Genomic DNA, 27,150 nt, shown 5'->3' with positions numbered 1-27,150 from the left:
TAAAGTTGTAGTGATCAAAACAGTATGGTACTAACACAAAAACAGACACATAGGTCAATGGAACAGAATAAAAACCCCAGAAATGAAACCAAAACTATATGGTCAATTAACCTTCAACAAACCAAGAATGAATATCCAATGGGAAATAAAAAAAAGTCTCTTCAACAAATGGTCCTGGGAAAACTGGACAGCAACATGCAAGAGAATGAAACTGGACCAGTTTCTTACACCACACACAAAAATAAATTCAAAACAGATTAAAGACCTAAATGTGAGACGTGAAATCATAAAAATCCTAGAGGAGAACACAGGCAGTAACTTCTTTGACATGGGCTGTAGCTACTTCTTTCTAGATATGTCTCCTGAGGCAAGGGAAGCAAAAGCAAAAATAATCTACTGGGACTTCATCAAAGTATTCTGTAATCTTTATTACTTCTGGCCGATAATTTCCTTTAAGTGCTTTACTGTTTTATCTTTCACATTGTTAAAATTTATTCATTTATTTAAAGTTTATTTACTTTTTTGAGAGAGAGAGAGAATGAAAGAGAAAGAGTGACATATGAGCATGGGGGATGGGCAGAGAGAAAGGGAGACGGAGAATCCCAAGCAGGCTCCACACGGTCAGTGCAGAGCCTAATGTGGGGCTTGAACTCATGAACTGCAAGACCATGACCTGAAACGAAATTGAGTCGAACACTTAACTGACTGAGCCACCCAGATGCCCTGATCTTTCACATTTAGATGTATGATATATCTGGAATTGAAAAATTTTGTGTGCAGTGAGATGGAGATAAAATTATTTTTCTCATATAGAGGTCTAATTAATCCAGTATCATTTATTAATAAAATCATCTTTATCCTCACCATACTGCAGTGCCATACATATATACACATATATACACACACATATATATATACATGTATGTGTGTATATATGTATATGTATGTATATATGTATATGTACATATACGTATATACGTATATATATATGTATATACATATATGTATATATGTATATATATGTATATATACGTGTGTGTGTGTGTGTATTAGTGCCATATTTTAAACGTAGCCCGTTACCATCTGCAATAAGGCCATATCTCCCATTGGCTGCTTCTGGTCAATTATTGAGTGTCACAAGGATACTGAGGTGAACACAGGACCCCTCTAACAGCCAACTTTGACTTGAAGATTCCCTACATCTTTGTCCATCTCTTTTACCTGAGACTGCCTGAAGTCTAGATCACTTCCATTCGAACTCCTGTCCTTCTCTTGTTTACAGGATTACATTCTGGTCTAACAACTTTCCCAAATTTCTCCAGCACCCTCCCAATTTCTCTTGCATAGGCATTTTCCCTAATAAAATACTTGCATGTTTAATTCCATTTTGAAATCTTCTTCTCAGAGGATCTGGGCTAACATAAGTGGTGCCATGGGTCTGAGAAAATCAGTAGTAAGATGGGTATTTGGGATGGCCTCAAAGATGCGATGTAGCATGGATATAGGTAGGACAAAGTAGTGCTTGTCAAAGGTTTCACCAGTAGTGACCTGGGAAAGTGTCCCAGTGGAGCAGGGATGTTGTTGCAGGCTCAAGGATACAGGCATTTCAAACAAAGCCTACAGATACAGCAGAGTTGGCTGGTTCCTGCCAAGTTCTGTTGACTCCCTGCAGAAGGATAATGAGAGACTAGGGGCTGTTAACAAGCAGCTGTTAATGGCTGAGTGTGAGAGCCAGAGAGCCCCAGTAGTGGATGTAAAAAGCCCTTATCACCTGAACTGGAAGGGCGGACACAGACAAACAGCAGGTTGAAGACTTAATTGTGAGAACAGAGCTCCAGAGATTCATAAATTCTCAGTTAAGGCAAGTCTGTTATGTGAAGGTCAGGACCATAGAGAAGAAACCTGGGATCCTGAAAACTGGATGGATGTCCTTGAGAGTGTTGACTCTACCATCCCCCTGAACTTTCTGGATATACAGAAATGGTCTACTCTTCTCTAATAATGGTTTGCACTTCCACCGTGCTGGAAGGTAGTACAGAGGTCTCTTTCCCATAAAGCAACCAATGTCCCCTCAGGAGCTGCTCCACCTTCCATCCTAGAGGTTAGGCTGATCCCTGGGATCAAATCCCATTTTAAATGCACCCCCCTCCATTTGGGGTCTGTAAATTAGAGTACATATAAATAAATATAAGAATTAGATAGCATGTACCAGCAGAACCTAGGGTAGTATTCCTGGGATTATATTTTAGGGTGCTTCATCAAGGGAGCTGGAGTTTAAGACTGGAATAAAGAACAATTTATTGACTTAGGGGTGTTTCCTCAGGACACATGATTTACCATCCCACAAGATCACTAGGGAATGAGGTAACTTTGCTGCTAGGGTGGCTATTGGAAGCCTGGAAGAAACAATGACTAATCGTCAGCAAAGTAAAAATGCCTGAATTATTGTAGAAGATGGGAGAGAGAGAGAGAGAGAGAGAGAGAGAGAGAGAGAGAGAGAGAGAGAGAGAAACAATCTAAGAGAAACGGATTTTGTGTGTTAACTTGACAGGGTGCCCAGATATTTGGCTAAACATTATTTCTCAGTATGTTTGTGAGGGTGTTTCTGGAGGAGATTAATATTTAAATTGATAGAATGAATACAGCAGATGGCCCTCCCTAATGTGGGTGGCCTCATCCAAACCTTTGAAGGCCTCAATAGAATAAAAGTCTGAGTAAGAAATAAATCTCTCTCTGTCTTTGAGCTGGGACGTGCATGTTCTGCTGTTCTGGGTTGGACTTGGACTAGAAATCTATATCATCAGCTCTCCTGGGTCTGGACTTCTCGGCTTCCACAATTGTGTGAGCCAATACCTTTTAATAAATACCTTTGGTATTTGTACATCCGACTGGTTCTGTTTCTCTGGGGAACCCTAATGGATACCAGTTTTGGTAGTGAGAGTAGTTCCAGAGGAACAGATAAGTTTTCTTAATCAGCCACTTACAAGAAGCAAGGAGCTGTGTGTTCGTGTATGTGATACTTTTGGACATTTCTGGAAATCTGATGAATATAAGGAGGTTGACTGGTTGCTCCTGATGTTGATGGAATCAGAAAAAGGTGAAATTATGAATTCGAATTCCTAGCTCAAGCTCCCCATATATTACCCAGAAGCTTCTCACAGACCTAAAGCAGATTCTTATTTTCTACAGCCTCATGAATGAGGTTGCTGAGAATATATTACATTTTCTAATTTACACAAAAATCCAGGAAATATGTGTGGCAATGGATATTGAGAGTATGGGACAATGGTAGAAGGAACACAATTTCCGATCAGGTTGAATTTATTTACATGGGATCACTGAGCAGAGATTCTGTATTTAATGTTAACACTCTGGGGGTTAGAAAGGGCTTTAAAACTTTGTTTTGCTGAGGACCAAAAAGTGGCTCACAGGTGAGTAAGATAGAGATTCTGGACCTATGTTGATTTAACATAGAAAAATGGATTCAAAGGCTTTGGGAGATTGGAATATTAGAGTGGATTTTTCATTTAAGACCTATTCATCTACTCTGGGAGGGTCCAGAAGACATACATTTTACCACTACTTTCACAGACCTATGTCATTGGCTAGTTGATCAGGATGTTCCCAGAAGTCAAATGGATAGGATGTCTACTAAATTCTCACTTGATTTACGTAAGCAGAAAAGTTATAAATGATAACTTTTATTCATTTAAAGTTCAGTTAAATGAATAAAAGTCTAATTTGAATCAAAGTAGATGCATCTCTAGTCAACTAACCTTTTGAAAGAAAAACCAACCAATCAACCAAATGACAGGTTAATTATTCAATTTTCTTCTCTCTAGGAATATTTTTTTGCACTGACTTTTTTCCCTTCTCCTTCTTCTGTTTTAAATTTTTAAAAATGTTTTTATTTATTTTTGAGACAGAGAGAGACAGAGCATGAGCAGGGGAGGGGCAGAGAGAGAGGGAGATACAGAATCAGAAGCAGGCTCCAGGCTCCAAGCTGTCAGCACAAAGCCCGACATGGGGCTCAAACTCACAGACTGTGAGATCATGACCTCAACTGAAGTCGGATGCTTAACCGACTGAGCCACCCAGGCACCCCTTCTTTTTTTTTTTTAATAGGGCTACCCTACTAAACTGTAGAGAGGAGCTACAGTTGCCCACCTTTCAGAAGTGCTAGCATATTGTTCAGAACTATCTATAAACCAGACTGAATTTCTTGGGAATTTGAGCCACGTATTCATGCTACCTACTTGTGCCTTTAGGATCTGCTCAAACACAAACTTGTATATGAGTTTCATTTGATAGTGGAGTGCTGCTGTGCATGTCAAAATTATGGTTCAGACAACTCAGTTCATAATGGTCAACTTTATATCACTTTTATCACCTTGATAGCTCATGGGTAAACATTCAGTTTTCACTAAGGCCAGAAGCTGGTTTTTAAATAGCTTTCTGAAAAGCACAGGATAGCTTTGTTTTTGCTTTCCCCCTGAAATCCTAAAGTTTTGATGTGATTTACCTGTAGGACTCTGCTCCAGGCTCCTGAACACATCATTACATTGGTATACTTACTCTCATGGCCTAATTGACAGGGTAGCTTTTGTGGTAGCCCACAACTATTTCAGACCTTCATTTGAGCAGAGGTCCACTAAACACTGTCAATTTTAGAAAATACTCTGTATATGGATTAGAAATGTGCACCCCCCAAAAAAATACATAATCCATCAAAAATTCAGAGTCTCACTAGGCACTGCACTTCTTTCTTAGTGATAAAATATGCCAGGTGTACTAATTTTTCCTTTACTTTGGAGAGGTCTTAACATACCTTAGACCACGGGATCTCTAGAAATCTCACCAAGGTGATAGAACTCTAAATTTTTGTATTTTATCTTATCCCTTGGAATGAGTATTTTTAGCCAAAGTATCAAGGTTAGTTCCTAGCTTTTGATCAACAGATATCATCATGATATCAACAATCATCATGATAACATCAATGTAGTACAACAGATTCATTTCCTGTAGAATGGTTGGATGATCAATTATTTTATAGATTAAATTATGATGGAGTCCCAGAGTGTTGGTAATTTATTTTTTTTATTATTTATTTATTTATTTTTTAATATATGAAATTTATTGTCAAATTGGTTTCCACAGAGTGTTGGTAATTTAAATCTGTAAATGTGCGTTGCTGTATTTTCAGGTGAAAACACAATGTTCCTAGGGGGAAAAAAAGGACGGATACCTGTATATCTTGTATCCATGTGTTTTTTTTGTTTTTTTTTTTTTTTTTTTTTTTTTTTTTTGCTTGCCAAAAGAAACTGCATCTGCAGTAGTAGCTGTATATTTGCAACCCTTCTAAGAATGTGATATTTCTTTTGATTTGCTATTTTGGTAGATAGGGTCAGTTGCAGGTGTCTAAACTTAGCCTTTCCTAACATAACAATTTTCATTTCATGTATGAGGGAATCAATATGGAAATTTTACCAGCTGCTGAATATGTCTATTCCAACTGTATTTCACAAGCAGGTAAGTAATCATGGGATTTGTTCTGGTATTCACCAAGCCTGTTGTGAGATAACCAAAGTCAAAACACTATTATTACCTGAATCCAAAAGCCCCCACTCTTAATGGCACATCACAACGCTTTTTGGTTCATGAGGATTTAGCATTAGTTCAGAGTTAGTGTCCACTACTTCTCCTAAAGCCTTTATAGTCTTCTTTGACACTTATTCATGTGGGTGAATACCTGTGAGTTATTGGGGCAAGTCTACAAAGAAGATTTATAGTATAAAATTTAGGCACTGTTTCAAGGTTCTTCAAGGGGTCCTCGGTCTTCATTAAGGCTTCCTTTCATTAACAGAATTCTGGGACTAAAGTTTGGGAATTAGGGAGAGAGCCATGACTCTAAATAGTGATGATTCAGGTCATATCTGTTCATTGAAATGAGATTTTTGCTTATACAAATTATGTAAGGCATTAGTACAGTAGTTCCCCTCATTGGCTATTTTGCTTTCCATGGTTTCAGTTACTCCTAGTCAACCATGGTCCGGAAGCAGATAATCCTCCTTCTGGTATACTGGCAGAAGGTCTATAGTATCCTAAACCTACATTCACCTATTTCATCTTGTCAAATAGGCATAGCCATTTTATCATCTCACTTCATCACTAGAAGACGGTAAGCATGGTACAATAAGGTGACTTGAGAGAGACCTCTAGAGAGAGAGAGAGAGAGACAGAGACAGAGACACAGAGAGAGGGAGTACATTACATTACAGTATACTGCTATAATTGTCTTATTTTGTTATTACTGTTTTTAATCTCTTACCATGCATAATTTATAAGTTAAACTTTATCATACGTATGCATGTATAGAAAAAAAAAACACAGTATATACAAGGTTCAGTACTATCCACATTTTCAGGTGTCCACTGGGAGTTTTGAAACATATCCCCTGCAAACAGGGTGGCGGGGGGCTACCGTAGTAACCATTTTTATTGCCAAAGATCTCTAAGGATGGAATTACTCCAATAATTCTTTTGGTACTCATTCTCATTACAATAATAATGGCCAATTTTTCTCTCTTGATTAAATGCTGTCATTTGGATTCTTTCCTCTGGGATCCCATCATTGCCACTGAATTCAGGGAACCCATTTTGATGGCAGCATCTCCCACTATAACTTCTAGCCTGTAGAGAACACCCACTAGAGAGATTTTTAAAAACTAGCACTCTCTTCACCAGTTTCTTTTTCAAATCCTTGATTCAAGAGGTATCCTATAGACCTTTCTGGGGCAAATAGAGTAAGGGGTAGATTTTTTATGATAAATTCATCTCTTTGTTTCCATCTAAACCCTCAGATACTTTCATCTATAGTTTATAAATAAAGTTCTGCCATTATAGTTTCATTTAATGCAGGCCACTGAGTACACCTTTCATTCAACCCATTAAGCCAAATGCTAGAACCACTTTCAGATGTTGAAGCCAACAAACTGAATCTAGACTATCGATTTAGTGCATTCATAACGGTACATTTGTCTTGTCCCAACATTATATTCCTTCCACCCTGAGAATCCATTCCCATACATATTCCTAATATTTGTGAATCTTAATTGGAAAAATCTTACAATTCTTTGAGTGTGTCTATAGTATCTTTCCAGGTCATACTTGGTATCCATATCTCTAGGGTCTGCTGGGATTTAAATCTGGTTATAAGACTAGAAGCACTGAGTGTACATTGGTGAGTGAGGGAGAGCTTGAGGATTAGATTTGTTTGTTGGTTTCACATAGAGTGAAAATGGGCTATCATTACTGATTATGGAAGATGGGCAGATCTAGGAAGTTTCACACAATCTCCCCATATGTTCTGATTGCATTTTTTGATCATTGCTGTAACTATCTGAAGAGACCCTACAAGGCTGTGAATACTGTGAATTCCATATGTGTTGAAATTCAGCAACTGGCAAGATCTAATTTAGGGTTGGTTTTCAGGAATCTTTTCCTTGAAGTTACAGGGATAAAGAATTCTTTCAAAATGGTAACAGAAACTTGTATTCTGGAAAATGTGATTGTTGGTAATGGTGCCTGGTTGACAACAATCAACCCAGTATACATGTCAGTTAGGTCAAAGTTGTTCATCGTGTTTTCAGATCTTATATATCACTATTAATTTTTGTCATCTTGCTTTTTCAATTCATTCTGAAAAGTGTGTTAATGTTTCCCACTGCCCTTGTGTTTTGGAGTATATCTTCTTTGGGTTATAACAACTGTTATATATCAAAATTAGTTATTAGGTACATAAAATTCAGAACTGTATATCTTCTTAGTATGCTGATACAATTTTATTATAAAATATTCCCTTTTATCTCCAGTAATGCTTCTTATGTTTAAGTCTATTCTGTCTGTTATTGTAATTGTGACACCAGCCATCTTGATTATTATTTGCATAGTGTATCTTTTTCCATCGTTGCTCTTACATTTGAGGTGTATCTTTTATAAACCACATTCAGGAAATGCATTCTATAATCCTTGTTAATTCCAACATTTGTCCCTTTTACATAAAATGTTATTACTGTGTTTTTGTGGTTATTTCTGCCTATTTGCTTTTTATTCATCTAATGTGTTTCACTTTCCTTTCTCTTTGACTTCCTTTTCATTAATTTATTGTTATGATTCTATTTCCCCTCTATTAACTTATTGATTTTAAATTATTTTTACCATTCCTTTACATTACACCCTAGAGATTACAATATGATCCTTAATTTAGCACAACTTAATGCGAATTGGTATTTTTATCATTTTTAAGGCAATGTGATAACCTCACAACCTAACTACACTGTCCTCTTCCACACTGTCTGTTATAATTGTCATTTTTTTAAACCTCTAAAGCTCTGCTTATGCAGATTTTACCTGAAAAATCCTCATGCAGTCATCCTCTTAATTTTGTTTTAGTGTTTTGTTTGTTTGTTTTTTGGTGTACAATCCAGAGGTTTTATTACAGGCATAGAGTCATGCAAATGTCACCCAATCAGGATATAGAATGGTTCTGTAACACAAAATCTTCCTCAAACTACCCCTTGTCACACCTTCTTCTGAACTGTAATGTCACACTCATGATGCATTCTTCATCACCATAACCCACAAGTAGTTGTTATTGCTTTCACAGTCAATATCTATTTACACTTAGCCAGATATTGACCTTTTCCATTTTTTTCTGCATTATAATTTTTGTTTGTAAAATGTAAACAAAATATAGATTCACATTTTGAATAAAGAGTATTTTTAAAAATTTATTTGAGAGAGACAGAGAAAGCAAGCAGGGGAAGGGCAGAGAGAGAATCTTAAATGTATGTAGAGGAGATTTTTTTTTCACTTTTAATTTGGCCAAAATTGGTTTTAAAAATTATTTTTATTTTGATGTGCCTTCACTTTTAAAGGATATTTTTATTGGATATAGGATTAGAAGTTGGTGGTCATTTGCTTTTAGCACGTTAAAGATAGCATTTCATTGTCTTTTGGTTTCCATTCTTCCAGTTGAATAGTCAGGTAGGTATCAGTCTAAGTATTGTTCCTTTGAAAGCAATGTGTCCTTTTTACTCTGGTTGTTTTTAAGATTTCCAATAGTGTTTTGTTTTCATAAGTTTTACTAAAATGTGCATATATATGATTTTCTATATTTTCTTTCTTTTATAGTCTCTGTGTTTCAGCTCATATAATTTTTGTTGACCTATCTTCAGTATACTAATTCTTATCTGCTTTAAGGTAACGTATTTGATTTTCATTTTCAATGTATTGCATTTTTATTTAAAAAGTTTTTTTTCTGTTTTTAATTAATTAGCATTCTTGTTCTCTGGAGAAATTATCCAACTTGTCTGGTTTTTTTGTGTTTGGATCATCAGGTTTGTTTCCCTTAACTGGTCTTTTGCAGCCATTGCTGTTTGTGGTTCTAGACATACCAGGTAACTTTCAGTTGTGTGACACATATAATATTTGATGAATTGTAGGTTGCAATCATTCTACCTTCCTTTGAAGGGAGTTTACTTTATCTTGCTGTAGCATTTAGGTTCAGGATATATCATATCATCAGGGATTAACTGGATTTGGGACCAGGTAACAGTTTTGGGGTGCTCTGGTTTGTCACTACATTCAGCACATAGCTATCCAAGAATTCCAAGTGAGAGCCTCAAGAGATTACTAGGCTTATCCAGGTCTTCATAGAAGGTTCTGAACTCAATTATTTGTCTCTTTTCCACTATGAAACTATAAAAATCTCTAATCTTATTTCTAGTGTCTTCCTCTTTAGTTTCTTAGTCTCTTACTCTGTGCATTTTAGAAGTATGGCAACTTCCTCGTGCAAGAATCTACCACATACTGAATTTATTTATTTATTTATTTATTTATTTATTTATTTATTTATTTATTTATTTTTGCTCTTCCCTTCTTATCAGGATTTTAGTGTCTCAAGTCCTAGCAATCCTGGCGATCGTGAACTCCAAAATTGTCTTGCTACCCCTTTGAGATGGTCAAAACTATTGCTGGCTCTCTGTTTCTTCACAGTATTCAGGTAGATTTTAACTTCTGGCTTCTAGCCACCTGAATCTCCACCAAGAATCAGCCAATGCCCTCAGAGACAGTATGGCTCTAAGAATGTAGGCTTATATTTGCCAGTTCTCTTCTAATACTCTGGTCAGACTTCATGTTTCTGAGACTTGCTGTGTCTCACTTGACTTTTATAACCATCATTGGCCAAGTGAAGTCAGAACCCCTTATGGAAAGTTCCCAAAAGAGCACAGCAGGACTTTAGCTGTAGACTGCTGTGGCCCCTCCAGTCCTAATGCCTCAATAGCTTTCAATGGTGCTTTAACATTTTTGTGTGTTGCTTGGCCTTTTAAACTGTATATCTTATATTTTATTTTATATTTCCTAACTGTGAGCCCTCCATAGTATATTACACCACTGTTCAGCTTGCACTACTGTTGAGACTATCAATATCGGGCCCTGAATTTCTTGGTGAGTAATGGGCAAAGAAATCAAGTGAAACACATCAAGTCCAAGAAATATAAATGTGATCGGGATATCAGAATGTTTAAAGAAAGTTGAACCCATTGAATTCTGCGGTTTTGTGGTTGTGGTTTATCTCCTTAATTGATAATGAAAGTTATCCTTAAATTATTAATATAAAAACTCATGTTATCCCGAGTCAGCTTCTACTGCTGACATCCAAGGAACCTAACCAACTCACTTAAACGTGTACACTTAGATGTTTATACCAGATACCTCCAAAAATTTATGAGGCTACACAGACAGAAAATATTTTTTATTCTCTGTCTATAACACATTTCTGAAGCCTGTATATTATGTTCACTATATATGTGTTGAATTAAAGTGAATTTTATATTTTATTTCAGATTCCCAAATTAACATGGCTAACATTAATAAAATATTATACCACCCAAAGTAAATCAAACTTCAATTAAAATAATCCTATAATGTAAACCATGAAAATAAAAGAACAAATAAAAAACATTGACATAATGTTTTGCCTTATGAACATGGTTACAATTCATTTTAAGACACCGTCTTTCTGAAACTAGTAGTCAAATCTAGTCATAGCATGAAGAATATATGAACTAGTCAATATGTGTTCAAAGTTATATTTTTATCAAAAAGCATGAATAAAACAGAGAAAGTAGAATGACCACTTTTACTTTAAGAATTAGTAGTAACTTGAAAATTAAAATTTGTTCCTAATTCTGTGTATATTTCATGCACACAGAACTAGAACAGACTGCCGAAATAAAAGTAGAGATTTCTATAAACATAATAGGCTGTATTAAGCCAGCCATTATGTTGGATACGATTTCCATTTAATGTCAGAAATTGGCTTTTGAAGATGGCACTCTAAAAATCAAAGCTTTCAATTTTTGCAGCTTCTAAATTGATTAAAGTAGAAAAAGAAGTAAGTGTTAAAGAAACATTTTGAGAATATAGTCATTCAAATCTCATTTTTGAGGGGTGGGGGCAGGTAGTGCTTTGTTTTTATTACATAAGGAGAGGAAGAGGAATGATTGGGACCAGCAATAAAAAGATAACTATGTCAGGGAAGGAAAAGTATTCACACTGGAGCTCTCTAAGCCCTTCGCTATTAGAATATAAATGCTACATCTTGAAATAAACTAGAAAATGAAGGAATATATCTTTCTCTTTAAAGTGCCAGATCAGAAGAGGAGAGCTTTTTTCTGAGAATCAGGAGGGCTGCCTTCTGAGGTTTCTGTGATCAAAAATGGGGAAAGCACTGATGTGGAAAGACTGATATTTGAATCTCACAAAACTGGTTTTCAGCACCAGTAGTGTTAATAGAAAGCATATCAGAAGCTCCAGTACTTTCTAACTCATTCACACAATAAATTTTTGCATGGGCAGCTGGGGAAATCTAATTCTAAACTTATACAGGAACTCTATTTGATAATATTTCTAGTACGTGAATATGCTTTACTCATATAATTTTCTTTGTTTTATTAAGTCAATAAGGGAAGATTATTATTTGTAGTAAATTGGGGGTGGGAAAAAGTAACACTTTGTGCCCCTGGACTCCTAAAGCTTATTCATGGGAAGTTTTTCTTCTGCTGGCATTATTATTATCTCTTAAACAGAACATCTCAGTGGTATGAACTCTGTTTTATTCCAACTGAGTCACTGAAGAAAACAAATAAGTAATACAGATCCTACGTGAAAAATTAGTAAATCCCTTGCCCCCTAACTTTGGTGGATGTTCGACACATCTCTGGTACTTTTTCATAAACGAATTTACTTGAACTCTGGTTCAGTTACTTACAAGACTGTACTAAGAAACCGCTTTAGCTTCGGCATACTTTTCATTTAAAAAAGTCAGTGATTTGGGGCGCCTGGGTGGCGCAGTCGGTTAAGCGTCCGACTTCAGCCAGGTCACGATCTCGCGGTCCGTGAGTTCGAGCCCCGCGTCGGGCTCTGGGCTGATGGCTCAGAGCCTGGAGCCTGTTTCCCATTCTGTGTCTCCCTCTCTCTCTGGCCCTCCCCCGTTCATGCTCTGTCTCTCTCTCTGTCCCAAAAATAAATAAACGTTGAAAAAAAAAAATTAAAAAAAAAAAAAAAAAAAGTCAGTGATTAGCGCTTAGCATAAATTTCATACACAATAAATATTTATTAAATTAAGTAACCTCTCTAGTCCTATTCTGTCTGAATATCAATAAACTAGCATAAATTAAGACCAGGTCCACAATTCTATAGATCAATTAGGAACATCATTTACCAAGTATGTGACATTTACATTGAACAATGTATTTAACTTCTCTTAATCTCAGCTTTATTGTCTATGAACGCTTATATGCTTGCCCTGCACATTATAACTTTGCATTTATAAACAGCCTTCCACAGAGCCTAATGCATCATATTGGCTATTATTATTTTTATTGTTATTAGCAACATTTGCAAATGACAAACGAGGCTTCACCTTCTAGATTTGTGAAACTGTTTTTCCTCATCATTCAGTATCTCAATAAATGATCATTTATAGGAAGCAAAATTTCCAAGTCCTAAATAATCATGGATCATTTTGTTGGTCATTTTTTTCCAGGACATACACACAACTTAACTTCACTATTCCATTAAGGAACTGTATATTGTTTTCCATGATTTCTGTTAGAAATGTTATAGTGGTGATAGTGGGTTTACTACTTCTAGGAATTGACAAGATATTTCAAGATGGGCTATTCAAGATCACATTTATTAATTTTTATTTATACTATTTGGCTTCAGTCACTAAATACAAAGAACAGACAACTAAGGCTCACGGAACACTGATAAAGGTCAAAGTCCTCACTCTTGAGTATGAGCATTAGGACAGAACTGTTCTCCGTTTTGGATGATAATCTATGTGTTCAATGGAAAATACGACTGCTGGAAGCTGATCCTATTTTATGAGAAAAGTACTGCGCACATTCAGCCCATAAATGGAACAATGGTTAGATTAATCCAAAAATCAGAATAAGCCGGAACCACATTTTGCTGTTGTGTTTGCTCTAAACCACATTTTACTGTTGTGTTTAAATGTCACAAAGTGAAGAAAGCAACACGTGCATGAAAAGGAAGCGAGGATGAGATAAAAATGACAGTACTGCCTTCAAATAATAGCTAACACTGGCCTTCTTCAATCTTAACCATTCAGATCATTTATTTAAATGAAGTACATTTATATAAAATTCATGTTAAAAATGGGAACACCATTAAGGCTTTCCTCTCTCACTCCCCTTTTTTAACCATCTACCATATTTCACGATCTCTACCCACCAAAGTGCTCATCTCTATGGACAATGGCAATGCACCATATCTAGCCTCCTATCTGGCCTTCCTTTCTAACTTTGCTTCATTCCAGCCCATTCTTCTAACTGCTGAGTAATCTTTCTAAACTAAAAAATCTTTTTTTTTTCCTTTCACCTACCCATTAAAATCCTTCAACTATTCCCTATTTCTTCTAGAAAGATACTCAAACTTCTTAGCATAGCCTCTCACAATTTCCTAACATGGCCATGTAATGATTTTTCTCTCTTTTAGAGAATACATGAAGTCAACAGGTTTAACTCTTGGAAAGCAGGATAATCCAAAGAGACTGCACATCAGTTCTGAAGAGAAGGAATTTTCAGTGTCGGAAAGCCTGAACGTACTCTACTAAAAGTTTCTTAGCTAATAATATGTCTGTGTCTGAAATTTTCTTTGCCAATACTTCTCCCCATTTGGAAATTATGCTTGCTTCTTTGAAGATGAGATAAGTGTATTACATATGTGTGTGTATTTCATTCATTTGTCATATTTCATTCACAGCCAGGCCTTGGTGTTCTCTTGTTGAACATAAACCATTTCGCTTCTCAACTCAGACAAGGCTGCCAAGGGAATATGATGAAATGATACCAGAACCAAGACCACTTTATATTTCTGTCCAAACACAGACAAACAAGGTCACTGAGCAAAGCACAAAACACCATGGAAAATATGAATGCTGCTGTTTTTTTTTTACTATTAATTATGGCATGAACCTTGCTTTAGTCTATCCATTTTGTATTTAAGATTGATTAATGTATCCAATCATAGAATTATCCCACTTCTTGATATCACCCAAATGCAGAGAAAATCCCTACTTCCTTGAGTCTTCCCCCAAATCACCTAACCAAAGCCCATATTCTTTAAATTATTTCTCATACCTTCTTACTGAGATGCCCCATAGTTTCTCATGTTGCATGGTTTCGCTTGTAATAAGAATGAAATCTAATGTATTCACAACCATAGATGCCTTTCTATTGGTCTTTGACACCTGTGTGTGTGTGTGTGTGTATGTGTGTGTTGTATGAGTGTGTATACATATATATATACACACACATACATACATATATATACACATATATACATACTCACTGTGTATACACTCACACACATATACATACACACTCATTGAACAGTTGAAAATATCCATCTGTTAAACCCAAAGCTCTAAAAGGCAACCTTTGTTATGGGGGGGTAGGTCCGTAACCCTAGTGATACTCATATAAAACTCTCTGAAATGCAGAAATTTACAAATATGAGCAGAATAGAGAGGACTTTCCTTCCAAAGTATTCCAGAACATCCCCCCTCCCCCCCACACACAAGATAAAACAAACAAGAAAAGAGACCTGGAAACATGGATACAAGAGAAGGGAACACAACAGCAAAATGAAGCAGAGCACCACAATTTGACCCAATTGTTAATCCAAAATTTACTAAAATAATTTATACAACAAAAAAGCAAAAGAGCTCTGATTGGCTTTTTACACATCACAAATATAGGTTGTGAATTAATTTAATAATGTGCTGAAATGCACCAATGGCAAAACTTCATGTCTTTAATCAATACTGGGGCTCAAATTCCAATTATATGTGGGCATTCCACTAATTTAAATAAGGTATACCTGAAATCATAAGGTAAATAAGGAAATTAATGGTCATAAACCAGTGGCCAAAAAATTACATCTCATTATAACTACTAGAACTATATCTGGGCCTAAATTTCCATGGTCTCAGCATCCACTGTCCCAAATTATCTCAGTGTGGGCACAGATACTCTGACCCAATTAGTGGTATATTAAAATTAAATTAATTATTTGGCATTTACAAATTGGCTTGGCAAAACGGGACTTCATAGACTATTTGCCACCTCTTCCAAGTTAAAATAGTTACTGTACAATATAGATTAAAACAGCCTTCAAGGACTGGAACACATTATATAAGATGAATTAGTGAAGTACTGAGTATCCCCACTACATCTCTATGTAATAGACTGATGTTGTCTGTTCTTAAACTTGGAAAGCACAAACAGTGTCTCTGTCTGGATTACCACAAGCTTAGTGTCGTGGTTTCATGCATTAAGGTTCCCATAGCCAGTATTATTTAAATTACTGACTCCAGGGGTGCCTGGGTGGCTCAGTCGGTTGAGCATCCTACTTCAGCTCAGGTCACGATCTCACGGTTCGTGAGTTCGAGCCCCGCGTCAGGCTCTGGGCTGATGGCTCAGAGCCTGGAGCCTGCTTCCGATTCCGTGTCTCCCTCTCTCTGCCCCTCCCCCATTCATGCTCTGTCTCTCTCTGTCTCAAAAATAAATAAACATTAAAAAAAATAAATAAATTACTGACTCCATCCAATTAGCAACTACTTTGGTAAGTATTTCACTATTATGGATTTGGCCAACACGCTCTGTTCAGTGACTAGTTCAACAGTTTCTCATTGCATTCACCTCCTAAAGGACATAGCACACCTTTTCCTGGTTACACACGAGGTACCTGAATAGCCTTGCCATAATGCACAATCTTATCAGGCAAGATCTTAACTGAACCTCACTTTCTTCAGAAGCATAGGTATGACATTACATCGATGACATCCTCCTCTAAGGAGACACACTCATTCAAGACATAAAAACACTGACAGAGGAGCTCATAAAAAGGGAATGGAATATTACCCTGCACATAGTAAAAGGCTTTGCCACTTTGATTAGATTCCTAAAGATTAATTGGTAAACACAGGACTGCTTTATCCTTTCCACTGTCAAGAAACTGCTATCAACCTCTCAGCACTCAAAATGTTTATACACGCTCCCCATTTTTCAGGCTTTTTGGGGATCTGTAGGCAAAATATTTCACCATTTACAAATCTGACTTAAGCTCATTTACACTGTGGCTTGCAAACTGGCGTACCTTGCATGGAAATCCATCTGGAATCTGTCCAAAACTGTAATACAATTCTGCCCCCAAGAGGTACCTTCATTATACTTCTTAGACTCTTAGAGTTTCATACTTCTTAGAGTCTCTGGACCGACCACTCCTGGTGCCCATTAGTTGTCCATGGGCCTTCTGTTGCAAGAAACTACCCTGTGCTATATACCAATAGATGGCAATTGCTAGTTACATACGGGGCTCTCTGGAAAAAGCTCATGCCTGAGTTTATGGCCCTCTCTCTACTGTCTTTAATAGTGGCTGCACCAATTCACATTCCCATCAACAGAGCACATGGGTTTTCTCTTCACATTCTCACCAACACTTGTTTACTGTCTTTTTCATCATTATTATTCTAACAGGTGTGAGGATGTACTTCATTGTGGGTTTGCAATTTCCTGATGATTAATGATGTTTAATTTCCTACTCAGATTATATGTTGCTTTGGTGTTAAGCTGTATGAATTCTTTACCTATTTTGGGTATCAGTCCCTTATCAGATGTATGATTTGTAAATATCTTCTCCCAATCTGTATGTTGCATTTTCATTTTGTTGATAGTTTCCTTTGCTTTGTAAAAACTTTTCAGGTTCATATAATCCCACTTGTTCAATTTTGCTTTTTTTGCTTTTGGTGTGAGATTAAAAACCAAACCAAACCAAACAAAACAAAAACAAATAACAAACAAAAATATTGTCAAGATCTATGTCAAGGAGCTTACCACCTGTTTTTTTCTTTTTTTTTCCCTAGGCGTTTTATGGTTTCAAATCTTATGTTAAGTCTTTAATCCATTTTGAGATGAACTTTGTGTATGGTGTTAGAGAGTGGCCCAGTTTAATTATTTTACTCTCCGTTTTACTTAACATTATTCATTGAAGAGACTCGCCTTTCCCCATTGTATATTTTGGCTCCTTTATTATAAAGTAATTGACCACATATGTATGGCTTTCTTCTTGGGTTCTCTATTCTGTTCCACTGATCTATGTGTCTGTTTTCATTCCAATACCACATTGCTTTAATTACTATTAGTCTGTAATAAGGTTTGAAATGAGGCAGTGTGATGTCTCCAGCTTTGCTCCTCTCAGAATTGCTTTGGTTATTTGGGAACTTTTGTGATTTTATACAAATTTTAGGATCTTTTGTTCTATTTCTGTGAAACATACTATTGGAATTTGGATAGGGATTGCACTGAATCTGTACACTGCTTAGAAAGTATGGAAATTTTAACAATATTAAGTCCTCCAGTTCATGAACATGGAATATCTTTCCATATATTTGTGTCTTCCTCAATTTCTTTCACTAATGCCATGGAGTTTTCAATATACAGGTCTTTCAACTCCTTGATTAAATTTGTTCCTAGATATTTTATTCTTTTTGATGCAATTGTAAATGGGATTGTTCTACTAATTTCTATTCTTGATAGTTCATTATTGGTGTATAGAAGCAACAGATTTTTGTGTATTGATTTTTTATCCTCCAAGCTAACTGAATTTATTAGTTGTAGCATTTTTTTTGAGTGTCTTTAAGGTTTTCTATATAATATCATGCCAGCTGCAAATAGTAACAGTTTTACTTCTTCTTTTGCAATTTGGATGCTTTTTATTTCTTTTTCTTGCCTAATTTCTCTGGCTAGTACTTCTATGTTGAATAAAAGTGGTTAGAGTGGACATTCTTGTCTTGTTCTTGATCCTAGAAGGAAAGCTTTCAGGTCTTCACCATTGAGTATGATGTTAGCTGTGGGTTTGTCATACATGGACTTTATTACACAAAGGTACATATATACCTCATTTACCTTTGTGTTCAAAGGTAATATATAAGAATATTAACTACAGGATTAATTATAAACATGAAACACTTTAAATATGAAAGTACAGGGACAAGAATACACATACCATTTCAGGAAAACTAAGTGATTAAATATTACATATCTTTCAAAATCTCAATTTCAAAGAATAATTGCATACATTTGTCTTCAAAATAAAGACTTCAGGGTAAAAAACTATACAAAAAATATGACCAATCTTTAGAAAGTAAGACTGAGAGGAAATGCCAATTGTGTTTTCCTGAATAGTATAATTATAGGAGATTTTATAAGAAATAAGTGCCCAGTTTGTGTTGGCTATTATTATCTTTACTAATATTTAACTTTCTTTTAATAATTTTTCTTAGTTTCTAACTGGTATAAATTAAGCATGCTTTACTTTTATAATGAAAAGATATTTAATACTATAAAGGTAGTATTTATTAATATTCTTTCCTTCTAAATTTACTTCTTTAGAAAATAACCAAAAAAAAAGAGGACTAATTGTTGAGTTCTTACAGTTTTATATACTTATTAGAAAGGAGGAGACATGAACTATATTTATCCCACATGGAAGAAAACCTTTGTCATAGAGGAAAATAATGGCAAGGATTAAGAATTATTCCATTACAAATAAAATCTAATTGACTCAGCATTGACAAAAAAGAATCCTTAATAATAAATCAGTCTTTACTGTAATAAATACTGGAATGTGATTCAAAATATTACCTTTACCAAAATTAGCTTAATGGTAAAGATATACTATAGAATCTGAAAACTGGAGCATTTGCCCTTCTAACTTTTTTTTTTTTTTTTTGGAAACTAGTCAACAAATCTTTTATTTATTTATTTTTAATTTACATCCAAATTAGTTAGCATATAGAGCAACAGTGATTTCAGGAGTAGATTCCTTAGTGCCATTTACTCATTTAGCCCATCCCCCTCCCACTCTCCCTCCAGTAACCCTCTGTTTGTTCTCCAGATTTATGAGTCTCTTATCTTTTGTTCCCCTCCCTGTTTTTATATTATTTTTGTTTCCCTTCACTTATGTTCATCTGCTTTGTCTCTTAAAGTCCTCATATGAGTGAAGTCATATATTTGTCTTTCTCTGACTAATTTCACTTAGCATAATACCCTCCAGTTCCATCCATGTAGTTGCAAATGGCAAGATTTCATTCTTTTTGATTGCCGAGCAATACTCCATTGTGTGTATGTATGTGTGTATGTGTATATATACATATACATATTTATATATGTATATATGTGTATGTGTATATTTATATTATATACATATATAATGCATATTTATATTATATACATATTTACATATGTATATATACATATACATTATTATATATGTATACATACACATACACACACACATCTTCTTTATCTATTCATCCATCGATGGACATTTGGGCTCTTTCTATACTTTGGCTATTGTTGATAGTGCTGCTATAAACATGGGGGTGCATGTGTCCCTTTGAAACAGCACACCTGTATCCCGTGGATAAATGCCTAGTAGTGCAATTGCTGGGTCATAGGGTAGTTCTATTTTTAGTTTTTTGAGGAACCTCCATACTGTTTTCCAGAGTGCCTGCACCAGCTTGCATTCCCAACAACAATGCAAAAGAGATCCTCTTTCTCCACATCCTCGCCAACATCTGTTGTTGCCTGACTTGTTAATGTGAGCCATTCTGACAGGTGTAAGGTGGTATCTCATTGTAGTTTTGATTTGTATTTCCTTGATGATAAGTGAAGTTGAACATTTTTTCATGTGTCAGTTGGTCATCTGGATGTCTTCCTTGGAGAAGTGTCTATTCATGTCTTTTGCCCATTTCTTTACTGGATTATTGGGTTTTTGGGTGTTGAGTTTGAGAAGTTCTTTATAGATTTTGGATACTAACCCTTTATCTGATATGTCATTTGCAAATATCTTCTCCCATCCTGTCAGTTGCCTTTTAGTTTTGCTGATGGTTTCCTTTGCTGTGCAGAAGACTTTTATTTTGATGATAACCCAATAGTTCATTTTTGCTTTTGTTTCCCTAGTCTCCAGAGATGTGTTGAGTAAGCAGTTGCTGTGGCCAAGATCAAAGAGGTTTTTGCCTGCTTTCTCCTTGAGGATTTTGATGGCTTCCTGTCTTACATTGAGGTCTTTCATCCATTTTGAGTTTATTTTTGTAAATGGTGTAAGAAAGTGGTCCAGGTTCATTCTTCTGCATGTCGCTGTCCAGTTTTCCCAGCACCACTTGCTGAAGAGACTGTCTTTATTCCACTGGATATTCTTTCCTGCTTAGTCAGAGATGAGTTGGCCATACATGTGTGGGTCCATTTCTGGGTTCTCCATCCTGTTCCATTGATCTGAGTGTCTGTTCTTGTGCCAGTACCATACTGTCTTGATTACAGCTTTGTAGTATAATTTGAAGTCCAGGATTGTGATGCCTCCTGCTTTGGTTTTCTTTTTCAAGATTTCTTTGGCTATTCGGGGTCTTTTCTGGTTCCATACAAATTTTAGGATTATTTGTTCTAGCTCTGTGAAGAATGCTGGTGTTATTTTGATAGGGATTGCATTGAACATGTAGATTGCTTTGGGTAGTATCAAGATTTTAACAATATTTGTTCTTCCAATCTATATGCATGGAATGTGTTTCCATTTTTTTGTGTGTCTTCTTCCATTTCTTTCATAAGCTTTCTATAGTTTTCCATGTATAGATTTTTCACCTCTTTGGTTAGATTTATTCCTAGGTATTTTATGTTTTTTTGTGCAACTGTAAATGGGACAGATTCCTTGATTTATCTTTCTTTTGCTTCATCGTTGGTGTATAGGAATGCAACCGATTTCTGTGAATTGATTTTATATCCTGAAACTTTGCTGAAACATGAATCAGTTCTAGCAGTGTTTTGGTGGAATCTTTAGGGTTTTTCATATAGAGCATCATGTCATCTGCAAAGAGTGAAAGTTTGACCTCCTCCTGGCCGATTTAGATGCCTTTTATTTCTTTGTGTTGTCCGATTGCAGAGGCTAAGACTTCCAATACTATGTTGAATAACAGGGGCGAGAGTGGACATCCCTGTCTTATTCCTGACCTTAGGGGGAAAGCTCTCAGTTTTCCCCCATTGAGGATGATATTAGCATTGGGTCGTTCAAATATGGCTTTTATGGTCTCAAGGTATGATCCTTCTCTCCCTACTTTCTTGAGGGTTTTTATCAGGAAAGGATGCCGTATTTTGTCAAATGCTTTCTCTGCATCTATGGAGAGGATCATATGGTTCTTGTCCTTTCTTTAATTGATGTGATGAATCACATTCATTGTTTTGCGGATATTGAACCAGTCCTGCATCTCTGGTATAAATCCCACTTGGTTGTGGTGAATAATTCTTTTAATGTATTGTTGGATCCAGTTGGCTAATATCTTGTTGAGGATTTTTGCATCCATGTTCATCAGAGAAATTGGTCTATAGTTCTCCTTTTAGTGGGGTCTCTGTCTGGTTTTGGAATCAAGGTAATGCTGGCTTCACAGAATGAGTTTGGAAGTTTTCCTTCCATTTCTATTTTTTGGAACAACTTCAGGAGAATAGGTGTTAACTCTTCCTTAAAGTTTTGGTAGAATTCCCCTGGAAAGCCATCTGGTCCTGGACTCTTGTTTTTTTGTGAAATTTATGATTACTAATTCGATTTCCTCACTGGTTATGGGTCTGTTCAAATTTTCTATTTCTTCCTGTTTCTGTTTTGGTAGTGTATATGTTTCTAGGAATGTGTCCATTTCTTCCAGATTGCCCATTTTATTCTCTTATTATTGTCTGTAATTCTGCAGTGCTGGTTGTGATCTCTCCTCTTTCATTCTTGATTTATTTGGGTCCTTTACTTTTTCTTTTTGATCAGACTGGCTAGTGGTTTATCACTTTGTTAATTCTTTCAAAGCACCAGCTTCTGGTTTCATTGATCTGTTCTACCATTTTTTTTTTGTTTCAATAGCATTAATTTCTGCTCAAATCTTTATTATCTAATCTAATCTAATCTAATCTAATTATTTCCTGTCTTCTGCTGGTTTTGGGTTTTCTTTGGTGTTCTTTTTCCAGCTCTTTAAGGCATAAGGTTAGGTTGTGTATCAGAGATGTTTCTTCCTTCTTTAGGAAGGCCTAGGTTGCTATATACTTTCCTCTTATGACTGACTGCCTTTGTTGTGTCTCAGAGGTTGCCTTTCTAACTTTTGATGGGGGGCTCTTAATTGAAATTATTACTTATATTTTCTGTCTATGGTGATTTATTAAAAAAAAGTATATTTATTTTGAGAGAGGGAAAGAGGGCAAGTGTGCACAAGCAAATGGGAAAAGGAGGGAGGGAGGGGGGGAGAGAGAGAGGGAGAGAGGGAGAGAGAGAGAGAGGGAGAGAGAGAATCCCAAGAGGGCTCCATGCTGTCAGCTCAAATTACAATGCAGGGCTCAGGCCCATGAACTGTGAGATCACAACCTGAGCCAAAGTCAAGAGCAGGACACGTTATCCACTCAGCCACCCAGGTGCCCCATGTCCATGGTGTTTTAATATGTTTTGGCAAAGGCAAGAGTCACTCACTGTGCCTCAACTTTGGGTACTTAAGAAGGAAATGTCTCTGTCTTTGAGATGCTAAAGAGAGCCCTAAGACAAGAATTTTAAGCATATCACATAGCCTGTAGTTGAAGACAGAATGTTCCAAATACAGCTTCCCAGGATGGTGAAAAAATAAGCACCATTTTAATATGTTGTGGCAATAAACAAATACCCTTAAGCTTCATTTTACTTATGAAATATTATTTGTATCTTGGAAATGAAATGGGACTGTGAATGTCTGAAGAAACTCAGTCTAATATCTTAAGGATTTGGTGGAAACGTTATCATGATGTGAGAAAAATAGTTTACATTTGAAAAATAGCTTTCATCTATTTAGAGTCCTGTGAGACACTCATTATTTGTGTTTCTCTTTTGAGACTATGATTATGATGTTGGCCTTCCACTTAGAGATGAGAAAATCAAATTGCGAGTTTATATTCCTTCATATTTCTATTAGAATATTGCCTGAGGGGGTGATTATGTAAGTGATTTCAAAATTATGGAATTTGAGCCCTTTTTAAAATTGCAGTGCTTGAATGTTGAGGCAGCACCTGCTTCTACAATGTTCAAGGTGTTACTTTTGGGACAAATAAGTCAGTATGTTTCATGTCCGTATTCATTAGTCAGGATTGGTTGAGGTATGCTGCAATAATAAAGAATTCCAACTTTCAAGACCTTAAGACAATGGTAGTTAATGACTTATACAGGTGAGATTTGCTATGAGCTGAGGGCACATGTCAGGACAGATGACCTTCATATGTAGACTCAATGTTATTTCTCCATGCTACCGTAGGCGTTCACAATAGCCCTGACAAATAAAAGAGGAGAGGTAGAGATTTGTGTCCCAGTAATGAAATACTTCTGCCCCAAAGTAATGCACATCATTTTTACTAATATCTTCTTTTTTTCTTTTTTTTAAGTTTATTTATTTTGGGAGAGAGGTTGCCTATATACACAAGAGAGTATGAGCAGGTGAGGAGCAGAAAGAGAGGGAGAGAGAGAATCCCAAGCAGGCTCAGGACTAACAGTACAGAACATAACATGGGGCTGGATCCCATGACTTGTAAGATCATGACCTGAGCTGAAATCAAGAACCAGATGCTTAACCAAATGAGTGTCACCCTTCCATTAACATTTTCTGAATAAAGCTAGTTCCATAGCTATGCATAATTTCCAAGTCAGGATATGGAAGAGAATGTGGAAGTGTAAATCTATGGGTACAATAGAAAGAAGAAATAAATCCCAGGTGAACAGTTGCAATTTCTGCCATGCTGTGTAACTGTGCTTTGCCAAAACCAGAAGTATTCATCATTAGTAAATAAAAATGGACTTCCTTGATTCACTGTTTGCACTCCATAGAGGTGGGGCATCTAGGTTTCATGTGTGCTTTTATGTGTTAACGCATCTATATGAGATGGGGACAAACAAAAATATGCAAGCATGTGGCATATGATTCTCTTAACTGTGAATATTATCTAGACTTTCTCCCCCATGAAAAACACATACATAGAAAGACTTTGAAAAACTATTTATTCCCTTCAGTTGCCTAGTACAAGTGAAAGAGCACTGCTTTTGCAGAGAAAGAATCGTGAGTTTCAATTCTAGCTTGTTTGGAGTGACAGGTAGATTTCCTATAGAATATATTGAAAAAGTCCCCATTTTATTGACGGAGAAACTGAAGTACCAAATAGAAGGTATAACCTTATTTAAGACGCACAATGGCTGAAATCAGGGCCCTTATCAACCTGTTTATTCATGTTTAATTGAGGCTCATCACTGTTTTTTAAACAGTTTAATTCAAATTAAGATCTTATCCTCCGATATGAAATAATCCATTCAATAGACATTAATAAAATTTAGTATCAAACACACCATGAAAGCAGGAAATGAGGATGATCTGAATTTCAGAAAATGTGTAATAAAAGTATGTATCAAAAATGTATTAAGATGAAGCATATCTCTCATGAAACACCAAGTTATAATTTTATACTAGTAGCAACTTCTACTATAAAAGTATTATGACAACTTTTATCACAGCAGGCAAATTACAAGTCGAAATGGTGAGGTTTACTGGGCACAAGTACATAGGAGTTTCTATCACCTAATGAATCATTAAAGTCTGAGGTCACAGAAGAAACATCCACCTCTATGATTTCTAACCAAATAATTTTTCCACTGCCAACTTTTCTTTACAAGGGATTAAATATTTTGTTTTGTAAAGTGATGAAATTGAGCCAACGCTGCTCTCTCACCTAAAGAGCTAACAGATTAGAAAAAAGCACATTTCACATGATGTTAATGGTTTTAGACCTAGAATTTTTTTGAGTCTACCCTGAATCGTATTTACAAATTACATGAATTTACCTGTCTTTTATTACCCATAACGGTGATGAGCCTGTTTTATCTATTAAGTTTTTAGCTTTGGGTCATGGCATACTTTCTGGACTCACAAATTTGTTTTCATGTCATATTCCCTGAAGCTTAAATTATTTTTGTTGAATGAACTACCACTAGATTTAAAGTATTGCCTCATTAATGTGGTGAAAGAGTTTACATACAGACGAAATGCTTAAAACTTTCTTCCCATGCTAGAATTCTCAAAAAAATCAATAAAAAATATTTTATAAATACTCTCTGAGGATCATTCTTTGGAAACAGTTTAACTGTAGAAACAGTTAAACTGGAATAGAGAGGGATAGGGAAAGGAAGCTCATATTTATTGAGCTGTTAATGTTTATTCAGTTCCAAATACTACCTGGTGTTTGTAAGCATTTCCTACCCTAATTCTTACAAACAAACATGTATGCGGCTGTATCCATAGGTCAGAATTATGATTCAGGGAGTTTCCCTTCAAAGTCCATGTTCATTTCTGGGGCATTCGGCAGTGGAAGGGAATAATACACTAGTAATAGGCTATTCATACAACTGCTGCTGCCACCATTTTGACAACAGCGACTATTTAAACATTAGCACGAAAACCACTGAGCTCTTACTGTATTTCAGGCAATAATCTTAAACGTGTATTATTTTAATTCTCATGAGTCTGTGAACTAAGTACCACTATCATTTTCCCCATTTACAGACGAGAACACTGTGATTCAGAGAGTTTGAGCTACCTGACCAAGGTTACACAGCAAGTAACTAAGTAAATGGTGGATAAGGAATCAAAACCTAAGTCTGTTTGGCATCAAAGTTAAAATCTGAAACCACAACTCATCAAAACTCCGAATCAAAATCGACAAGGGGTCTTCATCTCCTCATTTGTACAGTCACATGTGACTGACAAAATATTTGTCCAATTGAGCTGAGGTGGCTATTGTAGAGGCTTCTATGAATACCAAGAAGGTGCAATCTTACATTTTTTTCTATCTGTACAATAAGGAGAAATTCCTGATCGTTGCAAATGATTATTATTTAAGGGGAAAAGTCTCATCAGACTCATTTGCAGGCTGTTTCAGGATCTTTTATGGCTCATTAGTTTCTCTCATCCCTTTCGTTTCTGTTTGACTTCTCTGTGACCATTTGTTCACAATTAATCAAGTTGTCCAGTGGCAAGGTCAGGGAGCGTGCCTGAGTTGACACAACTCTACCAGCCTTACTGTTAAAAACAACTCAGCGCTCCCATCCTGCTGACAAGTGGGTTAGGAGAATCTCTGCTGTACCAAAAGGTTGACATTTTGCATTTCAGTGTTGTACACAGGGCTCTCTCCGCTGGAGCATGACACCTCAGCAGAGACGCAAAACTCATTACCCATCCTTAACCAGAGTACGGGTGGTTCAAGTCCACCATCTCCTGTGCTTTTTTCTCTGGTTGCAACAACCACTGGTTGCCCACGATAGCAATTGCTGGCTGTGCCCCACTCATATTCCTCAGGCCCCGGCAGAGTCAGGATACTCTGATGCCAACCCAGCAGTGTCTGCATCTCGTGCCTAAGGAATTTTTTCCCATGACTACAGGCTCTCCTGACCACAGATACTGCGGGCCTGAGGGGCA

The sequence above is a fragment of the Lynx rufus genome, unplaced genomic scaffold (assembly GCF_022079265.1).
Source record: "Lynx rufus isolate CCGP_SWC_20201006 ecotype Redwood Valley unplaced genomic scaffold, mLynRuf1.p SCAF_7, whole genome shotgun sequence".
NCBI classification, from domain to species: Eukaryota; Metazoa; Chordata; class Mammalia; order Carnivora; family Felidae; genus Lynx; species Lynx rufus.
The sequence above is the reverse complement of the archived record's forward strand: the minus strand, read 5'-3'. Positions refer to the sequence as shown.